Source organism: Macaca nemestrina, chromosome 12, assembly GCF_043159975.1.
Source record: "Macaca nemestrina isolate mMacNem1 chromosome 12, mMacNem.hap1, whole genome shotgun sequence".
In the NCBI taxonomy this organism is placed as follows: Eukaryota; Metazoa; Chordata; class Mammalia; order Primates; family Cercopithecidae; genus Macaca; species Macaca nemestrina.
In genome coordinates this window covers 124,847,610-124,866,301 of record NC_092136.1, presented here as the reverse complement: position 1 = coordinate 124,866,301, position 18,692 = coordinate 124,847,610, and the positions used below count along the sequence as shown (strand labels likewise).

The 18,692-nt window shown below is 48.4% G+C and overlaps 1 protein-coding gene across 19 annotated transcripts in view; it reads right to left on the bottom strand.

Annotated features, from left to right (window-relative positions):
- Window positions 1-18,692, bottom strand: part of LOC105476270 (PBX/knotted 1 homeobox 2) — a 330,030-nt gene that overhangs the window by 136,160 nt on the left and 175,178 nt on the right. The window lies entirely within an intron of this gene.

Genomic DNA, 18,692 nt, shown 5'->3' with positions numbered 1-18,692 from the left:
AATAAATAAATAAGCACATGCATAGCATATGCGGGATGGAGATGAGATGCATGCAGAACAATAAACCAGAATTAAAGGGATCAAGAGCCCAGGAGTCAGGGAAGGAGAGGGGCTCACTCTTCCGTGTAAGGTAGTCATCAGGTGACCTTGATGATGAGATGACAGTTGAACAGAGACTTGAGGTGACCAATGTGGGCATGTGGAGGAAGAGTGCCCCAGGTGGGATCATGTGTTAGGTGCACAGCAAGGAGGCCAGTGTGACTGGAACAGAGTGAGCAGCAGACATGGCTGAACTGGCGGGGATCTGGACTGGGTAGGGCCGGCAGACCATGGAGTAGACTTTGAGTGTTCATTCTGAATGACAGAGAAAGACACTGGCAGTTTTTGAGCAGAGAAGTGGCAGGATCTGATTTTCATTTTAAATGGAAACTGGCTGCTGGGTTGAGCACAGACTGGAAAAAAAAAAAAAAAAAAAAAAAAAAAGGTGGGAAGAAGGGAAGAAGTCAGGAGGCTCTTGCAATAATCCAGGCAGGAGACAGTGGGACTGGGGCCAGGGTGGAAACAGTGATGGGGGAAGAAGCTGGGTCTGGCGAGATTTCTGAAGACACCATGGGTGGAGAGTGTGAGAGAAAGAGAGGAGTCAGGGGGACCCCCACCTTATTTAACCCGAGCAACTGGAAGTATGGATTTGCCCTTTACTGAGACGGAAAGGCTGCCTTCCACGTGCTGTGGGGCAGAGAGGACAGAAGAACATTCTTGAAGAGCTTTTAACATATTGAACGGGGGCGAGCTACCGGCGGTACGGAAGGAGGGAAGACAGAAGATAGCCATCTATGAAAGAATAGACCAGCAGATGCCGAAACGGTACAGACGAGAAAGGCTATGGGTGGTCAGCATGCGGGCAGTCCATGCGGGCCCCAGTTCTGAAACTGCCCTCTTCGAAGGCCACCTCCTTGCCAAATCCCATGACCCCGTCTCAGGCCTCCTTGTCCTTTCACTGAAGATCACATCTGATGTGATCTTCAGTCTACCCTATTCTGGTGACACCCCCAAGCTTCCTTGCAGCTGCTCTCCTCTCCCGCTGTGTCCTCCACTTCACTGTGCCCTCATCCTTCAACCACAGGAATCCAGCAAAGGCCACTCCTGAGCCCTCACTCTGCTCTCCGGCTCTGAGAGTGGTACATGTGCACAGGCACACACACACACTTGCACAGGAACACACAGGTGTACACATGTATGGACACATGCACACACACACGTGGGCAATACATAGATCTGATCCACATGAATGCTTGACTCTCAAATCTATATCCCCAGAGCTGACCACTCTCCCAAGGACTTTGATCTCAATTGGACATTTCCTTTGGACGCCCAGCTGTCACCTCATGTTCCAACTGTACCAGTACCTTCCCCCTCCTTCAACTTTTCAGGCTGCCTTGTTCCTTGTTGTCAGGGGCATCACGGTTGTCCCAGCACTCTGGTTCCAAGCCCTAAGGCTCATCTTTGGTTCGCTCCTCCTCTCATAAACGTGTGTGTATATATGAAATGTTCCTTTATGTCTCATGGCTCAATGTCGGCAGCACCACGCTGTGGCCCTGCCTCTAGCTTCACTGTCCGGCCAGCCCTCCAGGAGGCCACCAAACTGACCCGGCTAAAGCATGACCCTGACTAGTTCACTTTTCTGTTCAAAAACTCCAAGTGGGTTCTTATATCTAACAAGGCAGAGTTCCAGTTCCTCCGCCTGGTATTTACTCCGCTCCACAGTCATGCCTCACCCTTCACTCTCAGAAAGCCCCAATACTCCACGCAAGGCAGGTGGTGAAGGGATCTAGCAATTGTTGGCATCTACTTTGTGCTGTTTTTTATCTCGTGTAATCTATATAACAGCCTTGCATGGCAGATATTAACCTGTTCATATTGCAGATGAAGAAGTGGACTCTTCATAAGCCTGACTACTGAAAGTCATGGAGCTAATGAGGAGCAGACTGGGGGCTGATGCTCAGGCCTTTGTACTTCCAAGCCCACACCTTTTCCATCTCGCCACACTGTGTCCCTGTGCACACTAATCTTTCCACTGTGGAGGGCTGACTCATGTTGTCTACTCACTGGCAATGCCCTGCATGCTGCCTCTCCACCCAACCCTGTCCCCTACTCCCACCTCGCTAAATCCTCTACAACCCAATTCCAAGTTCTCCAAGCCTGACTTCGCCCAGCTTCTCTACTCAGTACTGACTTCTCCTTTCTTTTCATGCGGAATTGGATTCCTCTCTGTACCTCTCTTCTGGCCACCTAGCTATAGAATGTCTTTTCCAGCTTTGGTTCATGCCTTTTCATCAAGCTCCATAAGATGGGGGGCTTTCCTCAGGCTTCTGGGTGTCCCAGAGGAGATACCCCCTAAATACTTGTGGAAACGAAAACGCAATAACAACGGGTTCCTTAACAGGAATATGGAAAACAACTTTTAGCAGGAATCATTTGTGTTTCTGCGTAATGTGTTAATTTCCTGTAGTTAACATGGAAATAATAGTCTGAAATGACAAGTTAAATAGAATAGTGATGTTAGGAAGTTTTGTTATTTGAGTAGAATATTATTATAACATTAGTGGCAGTCTACAGCAGAGTTCAGTTGAGACTTCCTTCCTAACACAGTTTTTCATTGCTCAAAAATGTTCCAAAGCATTCTGGATTTTTTTTTCCTCCTTCAATCAATGTTGCGAGAAATAAGATTAAAGGTAATATCTATGGCCATTTTGAAGACATTTGAGTAAGCAGTAAGAGCGAGATGGGAGATGTTGCATTTCCCCAGGGATAAAGTGTGTGTGAGAGTGTGTGTGAGTGTGTGTGAGTGTGAGTGTGTGTGAGCAAGTGTGTGTGTGTTTGTGTGTAACTGTGTCTGTGAGTATCAACTACTCCAACAAAAAGGAACTTCACATGAGGCTGATCATCAATGAGGCCTGATTCTTCCCTGAGTTTAAAGAGACAAGATTTGCAAAGACAAAAAGGGATGTCTTCTGGAAAGCTCGAGCAATAACCACTTAGATGCCCAGAGGGTTAGATGGCAAGGCTGCCACATGCAAGACCTGGGGTGTCTGTCAGGCCAGACAAAGGACAAGGAAACAGACTATTGAAAAAGGAAGATCTCTTCCCAAGAAAGAAATTCAGGTAACATCTAACATTGCAGTGAGCTCCCCAGGGACAGGAGAGCCACTCTCTGCTTCTCCAACCTCCTTCTGAAAAACACTAAGAAATCAGAGGTAGGGAGAGCTACATTTCACCCGCTTGCCCCTTAGTCATCCACCTGCCCACATACAAGGGTTTGCATAAAAAATTACAATTTGTTCTGTGATTAAGTTATTAAAAGCATATGGTACAGAACTTAAGCAGTATGGATTATAGATATATATGTATATATTTGTGTGTGTATGTGTATGTGTGTGTGTGTGTGTGTAGATATTTCTACTTCTGACCCTGAATCCCTCATTTGTCCACCCCACCCCCAGAGGCAATTACTGTTATAATCTGTATGTCTGCCTCCCAGGGAGATTCTATGCATGTACAAGCATTATTGACATAAATGGCAGCACACTCTACCACGCTGTTCGTTGTCTTGCTTTTTCCCTTTGGAGTTGGCCTGTGAACAAGGTTAGGTGGTCTAGGCTGACTGCAACGCTCTCTGCAAATCACCAAGCAAATTACATGCACAGTCTCCCACTTTGTGGGTTCTGGTTCTCTGGGACCTCCACTTCCACACTGTACATGCACGTCAAGAGGGGATGAATATCTCCGGTCTTGAAAGGTGGTACTTACTCTCTTTTAGGGCAAGCACTTCTCAGGTATAGGGCAATGTGGACATGGTCTGAGGGAAACCTCAGCCTTCTCTCTAGGACTACAATGTTCCCGATACACAGCAAAGGGAAGAGAGAAAGGAAGGGGTAGCTGCGGCCGGCCTCATGAATGAAAGCTGCCTTCCCACACATGGCTAGACCTGCCCCATTCCATCAGTCTTCAATGAAGCACCCACTAGGAACCCAGCCTTGTAGCAGGAGCCGAGGATACACGAATGGATCTTGCCTTTGAAGGAAACAGAGGCAGTGCCCCCAGAACCCAGTATCAACATTACTTCCGGAGAGAGTTCCCCGAACCTGGACCGGATAGGGTCAGCCCCCTCACCCCCACCCCACCCAGCATCACACCAGAGGGAACCCAGTGAGGACTGGCACTGGCTCGTCTCCTGCTGCTGCCACCGCCACTCCAAAGAGACTGTCATTAAAGCTTTGTCCCTGACTTTCTGATTTACATGTACAAATAATCGCTGTCAGGGGCACAAGCCCCAGAGAGCAATAATAGATTCTGGTGGCAGCAGATGAAGACGCAGGAAATAAAAACAAAAATGAAACACACCAGTCTGGCAGAACTCAATGCTGAGAGACGACCTAAGCAGGGGAGAAAGGCCTGCTGGGGAGGCGGACCGGAGAGCGGCTGTTAGATGAAGTATGATTGGTGGGTCTTCTGCACAAGCTAACCTAGGATTTTTAAAAATTGTGGTACCATGTCCATGACATAAAATATGCCATTTTAACCACTAAACGTACAATTCAGTGCCATGATTACATTCAGACTATTATGCAATCATCACCACTATCTCTTCTCAAAACTTTTCCATCACCCCAAACAGAAACTCTTCACCCTTTAAATCAGTAATTCCCCATCTCTACCTCCTCCCAGCCCTTAGTAACCTTAATCTACTTTCTTCTCTATAATTTGTCTATTCTAGATATTTCATATAAGTGGAATTATACAGTATTTGTCCTTTTTTGTCTGTTCTCGTTCACTTAACACATGTTTTTAAGGTTCGTCCATGCTGTAGCATATTTCAACACTCCATTCCTTTTGATGGTTGAGTAATATTCCACTGTAGGGATACACCTCATTTCCTTTACCCATTCATCAGTTGATGAGTACTTGAGGTGTTTCTGCCTTTTGGCTACCATGAATAATGATGCTATGAATATGGGTGTACAAATATCTGTTTGGGTCCCTAGTTTTGATTCTTTGGGGATTATATGTAGGAGTGAGATTGCTGGCTCGAATGGTAATTCTAGGTTTCAGTTTTGGAGGAACCACCAAGTTGTTTTGCACAGTGGCTAGCCTAAGATGTAAGAAGATGACTCAGTCTGTGCTCTAGGAGACAGACTTCTGTGCACCTCTGTCCTGGGAGCTCACATAGCACACTCGAGCCTGCCTGCCTGGCCTGGAGTGGAAAGAAGGGGATGAGTTCAGAGCTGAGGAGCATTAGAATAAAGTCTAGTGAGACCAGCTCTCCATACCGCTCCCCAAAGTACCCAGCCAGCTGCTGAGAGAAGGACCGTTGCAAACCTGCAGCATGGGGAGCAGTGATTCTTAGGGTCTACTCATCTGCCTCCAACTTTACACGCAAGGGAAGTGAGGCCCAGAGAGCAATGACAATTGATTGAAGTCTTGTGGCCCTGTCCCCTATTCTTCTGCAGAACCAGCCTGCCAGAGCTGGGTCTGGGAAAAACGGGGCAGCTCAGGGCAAGAAGTGGGAAAAGGCCCCCTTGGTGTTCTGCCTCTGCCACTGCCATGACATGGTATCGGGGCGTAGTCCTGCATCTGTCTCCGCTCCCTCTGCTGGAAACACTCTTCTCCTATCAGCTTCTCCGGGTTAACTCCTACTCACCCTTGTGTCATATCTGCATCCCCCAAATGACACCCTGCTCTGTCTCCTCAGTGGAGCTGGGCGCTCTCCTCTGGCTCCCACAGAACCTCAGGCATCCACTCTCAAGGCTGTTACCACAGGCATCTTGTTATTTTCAAGTTACTGACCCATTTCTTCACCACACTGTGAGCATCCTGAGGGCAGAGAATGAGCATTTTCATCTCTATTCCTGACACTAGGACAAGGCCCAGGACCTGGTGTTTGTTGAATGAATGTATGACTGAGACTAAAGAATGAATGAATTGCACGCTCCTCATTACCAAGCTGCGTAATGAATGTTTATTGACTGACTGAATGAACAAGTGAATAGTGTCCCAAGGCCTGAATCGAGCTTGTGGAGTAGACTCTTGGATCACGGTCAAGCCCTCACTCACTCACCCATTTATTCATTCCCTTATTACAGTCACTGCTGTGTCTGATCTAGAGGGTACTCTGATTCAGATGCAAAAAACCCTCAGTGCCTGTCTTTGGGAAGCCCACAGAAGAGTAGATGGAGACAGAAGTAAACAAAAAGTGTGCTTCAAGCCACTCCATTTCCCCCAAAGCACACAGAACTTGCATCACATCAAAAACCTGACCAAGGCCGTCTCCACTCCACCAGTTGCTGGGCAGAGCTGGCTTTGGGAGGGGTGGCCAATTAGCATGCTGTAACACCTGTCCGCGGCTGCTCCAAGGATCCAGGGGCTGGAGAATTAATGACCAAGAGGATTTTTGAGCTCCCCGAACCCAGCCCAGCTCACATCAGAGACCTCATTCCCCTTTAGGGATTCATTCACTCAGCGCAGCTGGTTAATTTTTCATAGGAGGTGGGGCTGGGGCTGGGAAGGAGCTCTGATCCTCTACTCTTTCATGCTGGGGGTGGGAGTGAATACAACATCCTATCCATTTTATTTTTTTTAGATGAAATAGAAACAGATTGTGGTTGCCAGGAAAGACCCAGCCCTCACAGGGTTGGTGCTGCTGCTGTGGGCTGATTAACAGTTATTGGGCAAAGGATGAAGCCTCCAGGCTGCACGGGCCTCTGGTGAAGGTGCTTCCACCGTTAATGAGCACCGAGTGACACGCCAGTGGTGAGCAGCAATTTTAGTTTAGAACAGTGATTTAAGGCTCCAGTCTTCTGTCCCACCTTTATCTCCTCTTCCATCAGGACCTGGCTGGGCTATATCCTTGCTCTGGCCTGGTAACATTTGCTTTTTGTTTTTTGGTTTTTTTGTTTGTTTGTTTGTTTTTAGGAGTAATCTCTTCCTCCACGGAGACTCCAGCTGCAACTCCAGGGGCAACTGTTTGGTCAAATCTGACCCACAGCCTGAAAGTTCACGGATGACAGTGAAGTCTCTGTTTGCTCATCCAAAAAACTGGAAAGGGAAGAATAAGTAAATGACCTGATATATAAAGAAGGTTACAGGTAGCAAAGTGCACCCATGCTCTCCCTTGATCCTCATTCAAAGCATTTACTGAATACCTTCTAGATGCCCAAAATTCAAAGTGACCTCAGAAGGCTTGTGGAGTTGATACTTTCATTCCCATTTTGGAGAAAACTGAAGGACAATGCTGCGTTGTCTACCCAGATCACAGTGGTGGAGGTGGGAAGAGAGCAGTATCCTACTATAGCGCATGGCATGGAGTCAGTCATGAGGGGAGGCTCATCTCCTTCTCCCCATTCTGGGTCTCATTCCACTGTGGAGTCTCCCACCTGGGAGCTAAGAGATTTCCCCTGGTCAACAGGGCCCCGGTCTACTATGGGTTCAGCTTGAAGGCCGAGGATTTCCTGACACTGCCCATCCTCTGGAGATTTCTACACCGCAGCAGCTGTGAGAGATTGTCTCAGGCCAATGACCTGGTAAAAGGCACCTGCTAGTGCTTTGCACTGTGCTATGTTGTTATATGTTATGTGCAAGACGCATAAGACGTGGTCCCCTTTCTTAAGAAGGCGATTTTACCGTGGAGACAGAATCTACACAAATGAATCTGATAGAGCGTGTGTGTTTCACAACAAATATCAGTGCTTCTCCAGCTATGAGATACGTACAAAGCACCTGGGGCTCTCACTGAAACGCAGATTCAGATTCAGGAGGTCTGGGTTGAATGGAGACATGCTAAGGCATTTCTCACAATCTTCCTGATGATGCGGGTCCCACTGGTCCTCAGGCCACACTTGGAGTAGCAAGGCTGGGGATGGTGCACAACGTGAGAAGCCAAAGTCGCCGCGGTGGTCAGCAGTGCTTCCTACAGGAGATGCGCCTATGCTGGTTCCGAGGAGGGGAGGGCCTCAAATTGGCAAGGAAAATTGAAAAGGCAGACATAAAAGGGCGACTACGACCTGTAATTGGCGCTTTGCAGGTTCGATGGGCCATGAGGACACGAAAGAACGTGTGGGAGAACAAGCTGTAGCTGGGAGCTGGAGACAGGCTCTTCAGTTCTCACTGTGTGACCTCGGGCTGACTGCGGCCTCAATCCGGAAGTGTTTGTGATGGAGAAGAGTTCAGTGGTTCTCAACCTGGGCAGCACATCAGAACATCTGGGAAGCTTTTAAAATGAAACAACGCCTGGACCCCTTCCCAAGTGATTTTTACGTAGTGATCTCGGGGAGGCTCAGGCCCAGGTAGTTTTCAAAAGCTCCCCAGTGATGCTCATGTGCAGCCTGTGTTGAAAACCCTCACATGGTGCAAGCTCTAAGGCCCCTCCTAATTTCCTCATCTTTTCACTTGGACAGAAAGGTCCACGACTCCCGGCTTCTGTTCCTGGGCATGTGGCCTGGAGCAGAAAAACAGTCTCAGAGAACTCTTAAGAAAAGCTTCAACACAATGCCAGAAATCTGAGCGTTTCTCCAGTGGAGGCCAGGTGGAGGGGCTGTCCTGCCCATCTGGTTCCCATTAATCCCAGAGCATGTTTCACATCCCTGGCAGGTACTTGGAGCTGGGAGCAGCCCTCTGCCCCCTGGGTGGCCCTCAGCATGGGCCTTTGGAGCCAAGCCCTGCTGACAGGCTGCAGGGCTCTGTAGGGCCCCCCTGGCTTCCAAGTCGCTTGCCCCCACTTGGGGATAGAATCCCTGGACAAATTAGAAACCAAAGAAGGCAGACGCAGAAGCCTGGCCTCTCTTTCATTAGCAGTCTGTCACAAAGCGTGAAGGGCTTCCATAAATTCTGCAGCTCAGCAGCTGCCGAGGAGACCTGGGAGGAAGAAGATTCATTTGTTCCCCAGAAGACTGAGTCTTCAGGAATTTCCAGCCCCTTTCCTCCCCAACCCCCTCAGCCGGGAACTAGCCCAACACCACATGTTGCTCCAGGGTCTGCCTGAGGCCTAAGCTTCGAAGGAGCTGGGAGGGAGTGACTGCCCCAGCTAAAGACGGAAGAGGAAATGGTGAGGCCCTAGGCACCCCTTCCTTCCCGCCACATGGGACAGAGGACTCAGGCTCTGTTTCCATAAGGACCTTAGATCATTTGGCTGCTAGCACACCCTTTCCCCAGGTTGCAGCCACTGTGGCTCTGTGAAGGGGCTTGGTCTTTACTATGAGTTTCCCAGAGTTGCTAAGTCAGGCTAGCAGAGCTGGGGTTCACCTGATTCCTCCCCAAAGGGTTGCTACTTTTCTTTCCAATGGCTACCTTCTAAATAGCACTGTGTTTTGGTTCAGCCTGGGCTCTGGGGTCAGACAGCTCTAGAGCTGAGCCTCAGTTCTACCACTTACCAGCTACGCAACCCTAAGCAAGCTGAGGAACCTCTTTGTGCCTCAGTTGCCTCATCTACAAAATGGGGATAATAAAATATGTACTTGATGAGGATTAATATGGTCAGACTGTCAACAGCAAGTGCCTGAGAACGAGAAAGGTCAGAGACAAAGAGGGCCTCCTCAGCCGGCAAAGTCACAGGCATCAGAGACCTCAGAAGCTGGAGGATCAAGTGAGCTGCAGGATCCCATGTGCAGCACGTTTTCCTGGGTAAAAGGATCAGCAACGCTCTCCCTCTTGAGAAGACCAGGAAGAACCTAAGGCCATACACTGCGTGCGCACACACAACATGCGCTGTTCTTCCTTGCACATTCTGACCAAGTCAGGCCTGGGAGACTCTGGCCAAACAGCAATGCCAGGACCTGAAACAAGAAGGGACCAAGGTCCACGGGTGCAGATGTCCTTCCCAGTCAGAATCCAAGCCCAGATTCACAAGGAACTTTGGGGCAAGGGAGGAAGAACAGGCTGCAAAGCACTGCTCTGGCCATTGCTCCGCCCAGCCCAGCAGGTGACCCAGCTGGGGGCTAGCAGGGCCCAGCAGGTGACACGAGGCCTGGCAGTGGGGAGGAGGGCTCAGCACCCCTTCTCCCTGCAACCTCAGTGGGTGGCGAAGGGGTGGCATAGAACCAGGGGGGTGGACAGAGGTTGCACTGTGCCCACATCAGGCACAATAGGCTTACGTAGGCTAGCAAAACTTACTTTGAAGAAATTGGGCAAAAATCCATTTTTACCCCAAATTCACTTTGTCAGAGAGAAAGTGTTTATGTTCCAAAAGGATTCTTTTCTCTACAATATTATTTACCATGGGATTTTTCAGTGAGAGCTTCCTAATACTTTTAGGATATGATTTGATTTTTTAAACCTTTGTTGACATGCAAGTTTTCAGGAATTCAAATTTGTGAAGCCCTCTTTATTTCCTTTAGTGACAACTGTGCCATTTTTAAGCTACCTGTGAGCCTCCATGCCCTGGTCCCAGATCTGTTTTTTCCCATTCCTTTCTTCCTGTGCGTCCACAAGTACCTCCGTCATGAACGGAGTGTGCATTCTGTGTTCCGCCCTGAGCTGGGGCCTTTCTTACAGTCTTTCATGCAGCCTCACACTGCCCCATCTCTCACTTATGTTCTACACACCAGGACCAGTAGTATGCTGGTAAATATTTAACAGTTGGCTTTCTGGAATAACGTTCTCACCATGGCCAGTTTCAAGCTACTGATGTGAAGTTGCTGAATGTGACGGGGGAAGAGATGCACAGCAGCACACCGTCACCCAGGATTTCCACCCTACAGAGATGATGGAAAAAACCTCAAGGGCATGGATGGTAGTGAAGTGCTTAGGAAGCCGTGAGCTTGGAGTATTTATTACCTTTGTTTTTAATAGAATTTATTTAATGCAAATTTGTGTAATTTAATGTTAATAATGGCTGTTTTTAACCATTGGCTTGCAAAATTTCTGAAAATTTAACAATCAGCTCTTGCAAGCTGGCACGAGCTGGCTCCAGCACGCCACTGTCTAGAATCTAGCTTTAGCCACCTCTACTACTGTCATTACTGCATTTACTCACAGTAATAGGAATGATAGGAAGCTCAGCATTTTAAATGCAGCTTTCGGTTAAGCCTCATAGCAAACCTAGAGGTTAGGCCATTTATTATCCCCATTTTACAGATGAAGATACAGCTGAGGCTACCCTGAAGCTTAAGATAAGTTAAATAATGTATAGCCCGATATTAGATCATATCTAAACTCTTTAACTGTCAAGACTCTATGAACTGGGCCTTCTCTATTTATTCCGTCTCATGTCTAATACCCTTCAATATCCATATTCTCAATGAAGCTTCAGCAGAGAACTGGGAATCTGGGGTGTGTTTTCTCAACACTCCTCAGTTTAGCACCAGAGCCCTTTTCGAAGCAGCAGACCATGTGTAGGAGCACCAGCCTGAGTCCTGGTTCAGGCTCTGTCTCTGCGATATTGGACAAATCACCCCCCAGCCTTGAGTTCTCAGCTAAAGGATCAGAAGAGCAAGCCTCCACGGCTTGATTGCTCTAGGCACCATGATGCTATGGGACAGCATTTCTGCCCAATGGCCCACAGAAAGGCTCAGGGAAGCCCAGATCCCCTTCTCTGCTCTGTGGCAACTTGCTCCCAGATGGGGCTCTTTCTGTGCTCTCAAGGTAGAACAGAGCCTCCCACCCAATCAGTCCCCAAGCAAGCAGAAGCTTATTAGGTATCTAAAAAGGTGGACCAAAAGGTGCCCCCATAGAAGCCAGGGAACCTCAGTAGGGAAACAGCCAGAAATCAAGAATGGTTTGGGAAAGGCTGCTCAGAGCTGGGGGTGGAGGACAGCAGGGGGCCCAGTGACCTCCAGAAGTCCCTAGTGTCCTCTCTCTGAGGAGGCTGGTCTTGTGGGTTTCCTAAGCTAAATTGATTCCAGGCCTGGAATTCATCATTCCCTTCATAATACAAATAATCACCAAATGCGCTCAAGCACTCGGTAGCCTGGATATTCACTCTAGCAATTCTCTGTGTGGACGGTGATTAGACCATCATTATCTTAATGCTTCTTAATTTATCTTTCTGATTAGCAACTTACCATTTTATTTGCAAAAAATAGCCTTCTGCTGGGTGGAAGCCAGCCGAGCACAGCAGCTGTCATTTTCTCTGTACTAAATCAGGCCAGGCTTAAGTTGGTTCTCTGGCGATGCTATTTCTTGTGTCTTGGCGCTAACACGCACCACAATCTATCCTGGTTGTTGTTGTGGAGTAAAAGCGCACCCCTGAGGAGCAGCGGGCTGAGAGGTCACCTCTACCTCGGCAAAGGGTCCAGGATAAGACACTCTGAGACTCTCAGGTAAGGGCTCCCAGAGGCAGAGCCCTCCTACTGCCCTAATGGAACAGCCCATGGGGGTACTTGCTACAGAGACTAGGAGGGAAGTCAGTGGCGTATTCACCGTAATAAGAGATGATGGCCGCTACAAAGTTCTTGCCATGTGCCAGGCATTACATGAAGTACCTGAGATCCACTATCTCATTAATTCTCAAAACAACCCTTTAGGTGTGTTCCATTACTATTTCCATCTACAGATGGAGAGACCAAGGCAAGAGAGGTTACATTATTTGCCTGAGGTCCTACAGCTTATAAGTGGCACGGCTAATTTTGAGCCACATCTTTGTGACTCTCAGAACCAATGATCGTAACTGCCATGTTATATCACTTTCCCAAGTGAAGTAGGCCTGGTGTGAGATGAGACATTTTAGAACAAACACTGTCAGGGTGACTGTTGAATAGTATTATAATACTTGACTCATTTCCCACTTTCAGAAATGCCTCAAATTAGCAAGCACCTTTCTATCCTGGACACAAACATGATTCCCTTCTTCCCCATTCCCCACCACCCGAAGGAATGAGTTCCCTTCTTTCAAATTGTCCCTAGTCTTGTCTTGGGTCAAAAGTTTTCTTTTTAACTGACACTTCTGTTCTTCCATCTTCCAACCCAGAACAAATCACACTGCTCTCTTATTTCTACTTCCTTCCAAACATCTTTACTTTATTGTATCCTGAAAACACACAGGCCATGGCCCTGGCACATCTCCACCCTGCCACTGTCCCTAAGAGGTCCATCACTGTTTATTCCACTTGGATGTTCAAACCCTACGCATCATATATTTCAACTGTTTCTGCCTCTTCCAGAGAGCAGTATACCTAGATGTTGAAGTATAGGAGAGGAGGGGGAAGCTTCAACTTGGCTCCTAAATTCTCCAGAGAGAACACACTGAAGGGGCAGGTGGCTGCAATGCTTGTCTTGACTCCAATCTCCGTTCTTCAGGTGTCACCCGTTTACCCATTCATTTCCCTGGTTAATAGTTACGCCTTCACTAAGCCCTGTCTATGAGAATCTTGTCTGTGCTATCTGGTGGTAGGCATTAGCTGCATGTGGCTATATGGAATTGATTGATTGATTGATTGAAATGGAATCTCCTTCTGTTGCTCAGGCTGGAGCACAGTGGTGTGATTTCAGCTTATGGCAACCTCCACCTTCTGGGCTCAAGCAATTGATTCTCCTGCCTCAGCCTCCCCAGGGAGCCTCCCCAGGGATTATAGGCATGTGCCACCACTCCCACCTAATTTTTGTACTTTTAGTAGAGATGGGTTTTGCCATGTTGCCCAGGCTGGTCTCGAACTCCTGACCTCAAGTGATCCACCCGCCTCAGCACCCCAAAGTGCTGGGATTACAGGCATGGGTCAGTATGCATGGCTGGCTATGTGAAATTTAAATGTAAAATTCATTCCTTCAGCTGTATGCATTTTAAGTGTTCAATTACTACATGTGAATAGTGACTACCAAATTGGCCAGCACAGACATAGAACAAATCCATCATTGCAAAGCATTTTACCAGACAGCACTAGTCTAAATTTGGTCCTCTACACCCACTTGGAAGCTTTGGTAGACAAAGCCGGGTACCTATAAAGCTCAAATGTCATGGATCTTGGTCAAATATTTCCCTTGCTGGATGACAGAGACCAGTGCTTTTCAAGCTGTGGTCCCTGTACCAGCAGCATCACCTGGGAACGTGTTCGAAATGGAAATTCCAGGGCTCCATTTCAGACCTATTGAGTCAGAAACCCCAGAGGTAGGGCCCAGCGGTCTGTGCTTTAACAAGATCTTCAAAGAGTCACCTCCAGGTGACTCAGACACCACAGATTGAGAGACTGGGACTTGCCCGTCCTGGTGGTGAACACTTTATGAGTATTATCTCATTTAAAGCTGATGATGACACTGTGAGATAAACAGAATATTCACATTTTACAGGCAGGAACTAAGATTCTCAGTAGGAAGTAACCAGCCCAAGGCCATGCAGCTAAAAATTGGCAGAGGTTGGTTTCAAACCTAATTTTGTTTGACTCCAAAGCTTATGCACAGACACCCCCTGGCTTGGAGCTGGCAGACAGCTTCTCTTTGCCAAGTGTCTTCTGAAGGTACTTGGGAGATCTTATCTGACAAGCTGAGCAGTGGCACCCAAGAGAAGAAAAGCGGCACGGCTAAAGCCCTGCTCAGTGACAGACACCACACCAGCACTGCCATGGCAGCAGCAGCTGCACCTTGTCCTAAAGGGGAAATGAGCCGGATTTGAGTGACTCGAACGTCAGCCCTCTCCACTTGGAACGATGGTCTTTTCCTAGCTCTTTCCAGTTTGGCTAGGCACTTGAGGATCTTCTTTTACGGTTCATGTGAGTTCAGAGGGCTGAGTTGATCTAAAAATAAAATTCTTCCCTGGATAATGGTAGATTTGCTTTTCTTAAGAGTTCAAGAAAACCTCCAGTGATTGTATTAGGGGATTAGAGCTAGAAATTGCTGTTCCTTCTTTAAGCTCTGTGGTTGGCCCCCGGCTGGCAAGCAGGATTTTACAGGAAAGGAAACACATGGTTTGTTTTGTACAAAAGGCATGTTCCTGAAATACAGTATTCAACAAACATCCATTGAGCACCTATGTTATCCGGCTACATTCTCTCAGGTCATTTCATTCAGTCTTCAGAAGAACCCTGTGAGGACCTATTATTTAAGACAGTAGCTATTATTATCCCCATTTGATAAATAAGGAAAGAGAGGCAATCAACGGGTAAGTGGCAGCCAGAATTCAAATCCAGGCCTGCCTATCACACAAGTTCCTCCGTCTTTGCTGCACCACACAAGCCCACCTTGTCTAGCACTGGGATAAATTAAGAGAAGAGCCTGGAGTCTGGGGATCTGAGGACAGAAAGAGAAAGACATTTCACGTGATGACAGGTTAGCCACCAGGAAGGCACTGAAGGAACATTTTTCTAAGAGTATTTGTGTTAGCTGGGCCTGCTCTACACATGGCCCTACCACGCATATACGTTCCAGGGGTCCAATTTCTTTCCTCCCGAGGTGGCTCTGAGCTGGTGCTGGCCACCAGCTCTTGCAGGCCCAGAGGGGAGGCATGGCCCTAGCAAGTGGCCTGAGCTCCAGACAGAGCTGAGCCACATGAGACCCTGACGTGAGAGCTGTCAGCCCCGCCCAGCAAATTCTGGATTGTCTTTGGAGTGTGATCCACCTTTGGTTCCAGAGAAGCTGTCCATCTGGTGTCCAGGATCTAGCGCGGTCACTCAAGTCACCAGTTTCCTGTTTCCCCGTATATCTGAACCCTCCACCTGGACACCCTCAGACTCTTGGCCTCCTGGAAAGCAGGCAGAACTAGGGGGTGAGTGGCAAGGGGGCAGACATACTCCTTATACACCTCAGCCACAGATGCCCATCACCCTGGCACCGTGAAAGCCAGAGCCCTGCCACACCTGTGCCATTGCTGGGCAGGCTGGGCAGACCGTGTGGGGCCCTGCGAACGGATGAAACTAGACCTTCTTGCTTGGGGGAACTCTGCACCAGTTCTTGATGGAGAGCACTGAACAGTAACATGCATTACCCCTCACCCTGCCTGTGACACTCACAAAGGAACCCACACCAGGCTGCCCGCTTTAACTCACATCCAGTAAGGGTTTCCTGGAGACATTCCAGTTCCTCTCACAATTACAGGAAAAGCTAGAGAAGACCTCCCCATTCTCTTTCTGAGTTAGACTGGCTGTGTTCGTCCTTCCCTGACAGTTTGGATTCTCAAGTCCAGTGGAGAACCCCTGAGTGCCAGAGATGAACTTTTTAGGGAAGGTGCAGCCTCTCCTTGCCCCTGGGCAGACGACCAGGGCTCCCACCTCCCCCAGCCTACACTTCCCATTCAAGGTCCCCAACACTGTTCCCCAGAGGCACACAGGTTGAGAGGGGTGGTTATAAGCTGAGCTTCAAGCAGCCCCAGGAGTCTGGGTGCAGGTTCAGGCTGTCACGAGGTGCATATCAAAGCTGGAGTTTAAAAACTGTACTGGGAATAGTGCAATTATCTCGCTTCACCACATTTCTCAGCCCCGACTGAGGTTTAATTAAAGCTAAGTAAAAACAGAGTCGCCATTTCAGATATCACCCCACTGCATGCTGGTTAAAAAAAAAAAAAAAAGGAAAAAAAAATCCTTTATCGGGGACTTAAAATTTTTTCTGTGGGTATCTTCCAGCTCAGTTGGATATTATTTCTTCATAGCAGTTCCTTTAAAGGAAAAAAATATATATTTAATATATATGTATAAAATGAGTTAATCCCCCATAATCTCCTTGAGTTGTACCTAAAACACAGTTTCTTGCAGGTGACCTTTTCAGAAGAGGCTGTTGCTATGGCAACCGCATTGTTTGATTTAGTCAAGAGAAAAATGCTGCATGGAAATGTATTTAATTTTGCTTAATTTGATGCTGTATTTAACACTTGCGCAGGCTGAAAGGAGAGAAGGGCTGAAAGGCAGGAGCCAGCTCATCGGGGCCATGTTCACTGGCATCCTATTCTGGGTGGCAAAAGGGACCCCCAGATACCACCATAGACTGGATGCCTGCTGTTGGCCTAGGAGTCGGGGCCAGGACTCCCCTGTGTCCCGCTTGTGAGGTGCTCTGTAGGAAGGAGCCTGGCAGGGCCCACCAGATGCCCCTCAGATGCTGGGGCCACGGGGCAGACACTGCAAGTTTAATGGCAAGGTGAGGCAAAGCAGCCACAGCTTCAGACCAGGAGTTCACAGCCAGGGTAAAGCTCTCACTCTGGTGCTGCCATAGCCTCATTTTCCTCATCTGACATGTGAGGCCAGTGAATTAAAATAGTTCTCGAGTCTCCTTTACCAGGAGTCTCGAGACTCCAGGTCCAGTCTGATGTTCCCTGCTATGTGAGTCTCCAGGTCCAGTCTGATGTTCCCTGCTAGGTTTTGATCTTCATGGAAGCAGGGCTGAGTGCAGGGTAGATACTTGGTAAACGACTCAGTCATTTGGTCAGACAGAAGCCCCCTCTAGCAGATACCACAGCCCAGTCCTGAGAGGTCCAGGCACAATCTTGCTCACGGCAGTTCACAGGCCATGACACCTACATGTTGCCACGCAGGCATGCCCTCAATCACAAAGGAGATGTGAAAACCAGATGAACCAGGGCACTTGACCAAGGTGCCACAGGGGTGACAGGGATGGAGTCTAAGCTCTCCGGTTTCCAATAGTCCTGCCAAGCCAGGCACATGCCCTTGTTGGGGGCAAACATGGCGACCATGAGGAGAGAATAGATACAGCCAGACCAAGTGGTCTCCCGGCTCAGCCAGGCTGGGAAAACGGACATCCGCCAGCCTCCTGCGCCTCCACCCACCCTTAAGCCAGCAGCATCCACAAACTCTATGCCTGCCTCTGTTCTGAATAAATTCTTCCCACTCATTTGCATGATGACCTTGGACAAGTTATTTGACCTCTCTGGGCCTCAGTTTCTTCATCTGAAAAATAAGAGCTGGCAAGGGATATCTAAATGCCTTTCTTTCTTTGACATTCCCTGTGATCTGATTCTCACTTGCCATTACTGGATGCCAATAGCCAAACACCTCCAGGGTGGGCTGTGTCCAACATCCTGATATTCAGTCACCAATTGTACTAATCCAGCAAGTCGGCCCCTCCCTCGATCTTCAACTGAAGGCACCCATCTCCATCACAAGCCAAGACCCAGCCATCCCAAGGTCCTCAGTTCCAGACTGCTGTGCCCTCCAGGACTGCGCTCATCAGGCTTCCCATTCGCCTGAGCCACCATCGGGAGTCTGAGGGCCCTAGCTGATGCACTGCTGGGTAGACACTCAGTGCCAGGCTGTCCCCACTGCCTTTGGCCATGCCCTCTGGAGATCCTGGTCTCTCGGACTGCCTCCGTCACTTTCTTGCTTTAAGGGAAACCCAGACTTCCCCTTAAGGACTTGTTTCCTCAGAAGCCCTTTCTGTTGGGGACAGCTTTGTCTCTTATGTCTCATATACTTCAGAAGTGGGAGGTGGGTGTGTCTTCCCTGCTTCCCACTACAGTTTTTTTCTTTTTTTTTTTTTTTTTGACAGGGTCTCACTCTGTTGCCCAAGTGGGCATGCAGTGGTGCAATCACAGCTCACTGCAGCCTCCACCTCCTGGGTTCAAGTGATCCTCCCACCTCAGCCTCCTGAGTAGCTGAGACTATAGGCATGGGCCGCCACACCTGGCTAATTTTTTTTGCATTTTTGTAGAGATGGGTTTTGCCATGTTGCTCAGGCTGGTCTCAAATTCCTGAGCTCAAGCGATCCTCCTGCTTCAGCCTCCCAAAGTGCTGCAATTATAGGCATGAGCAACTACACCCAGCTAGTTTCTTTAA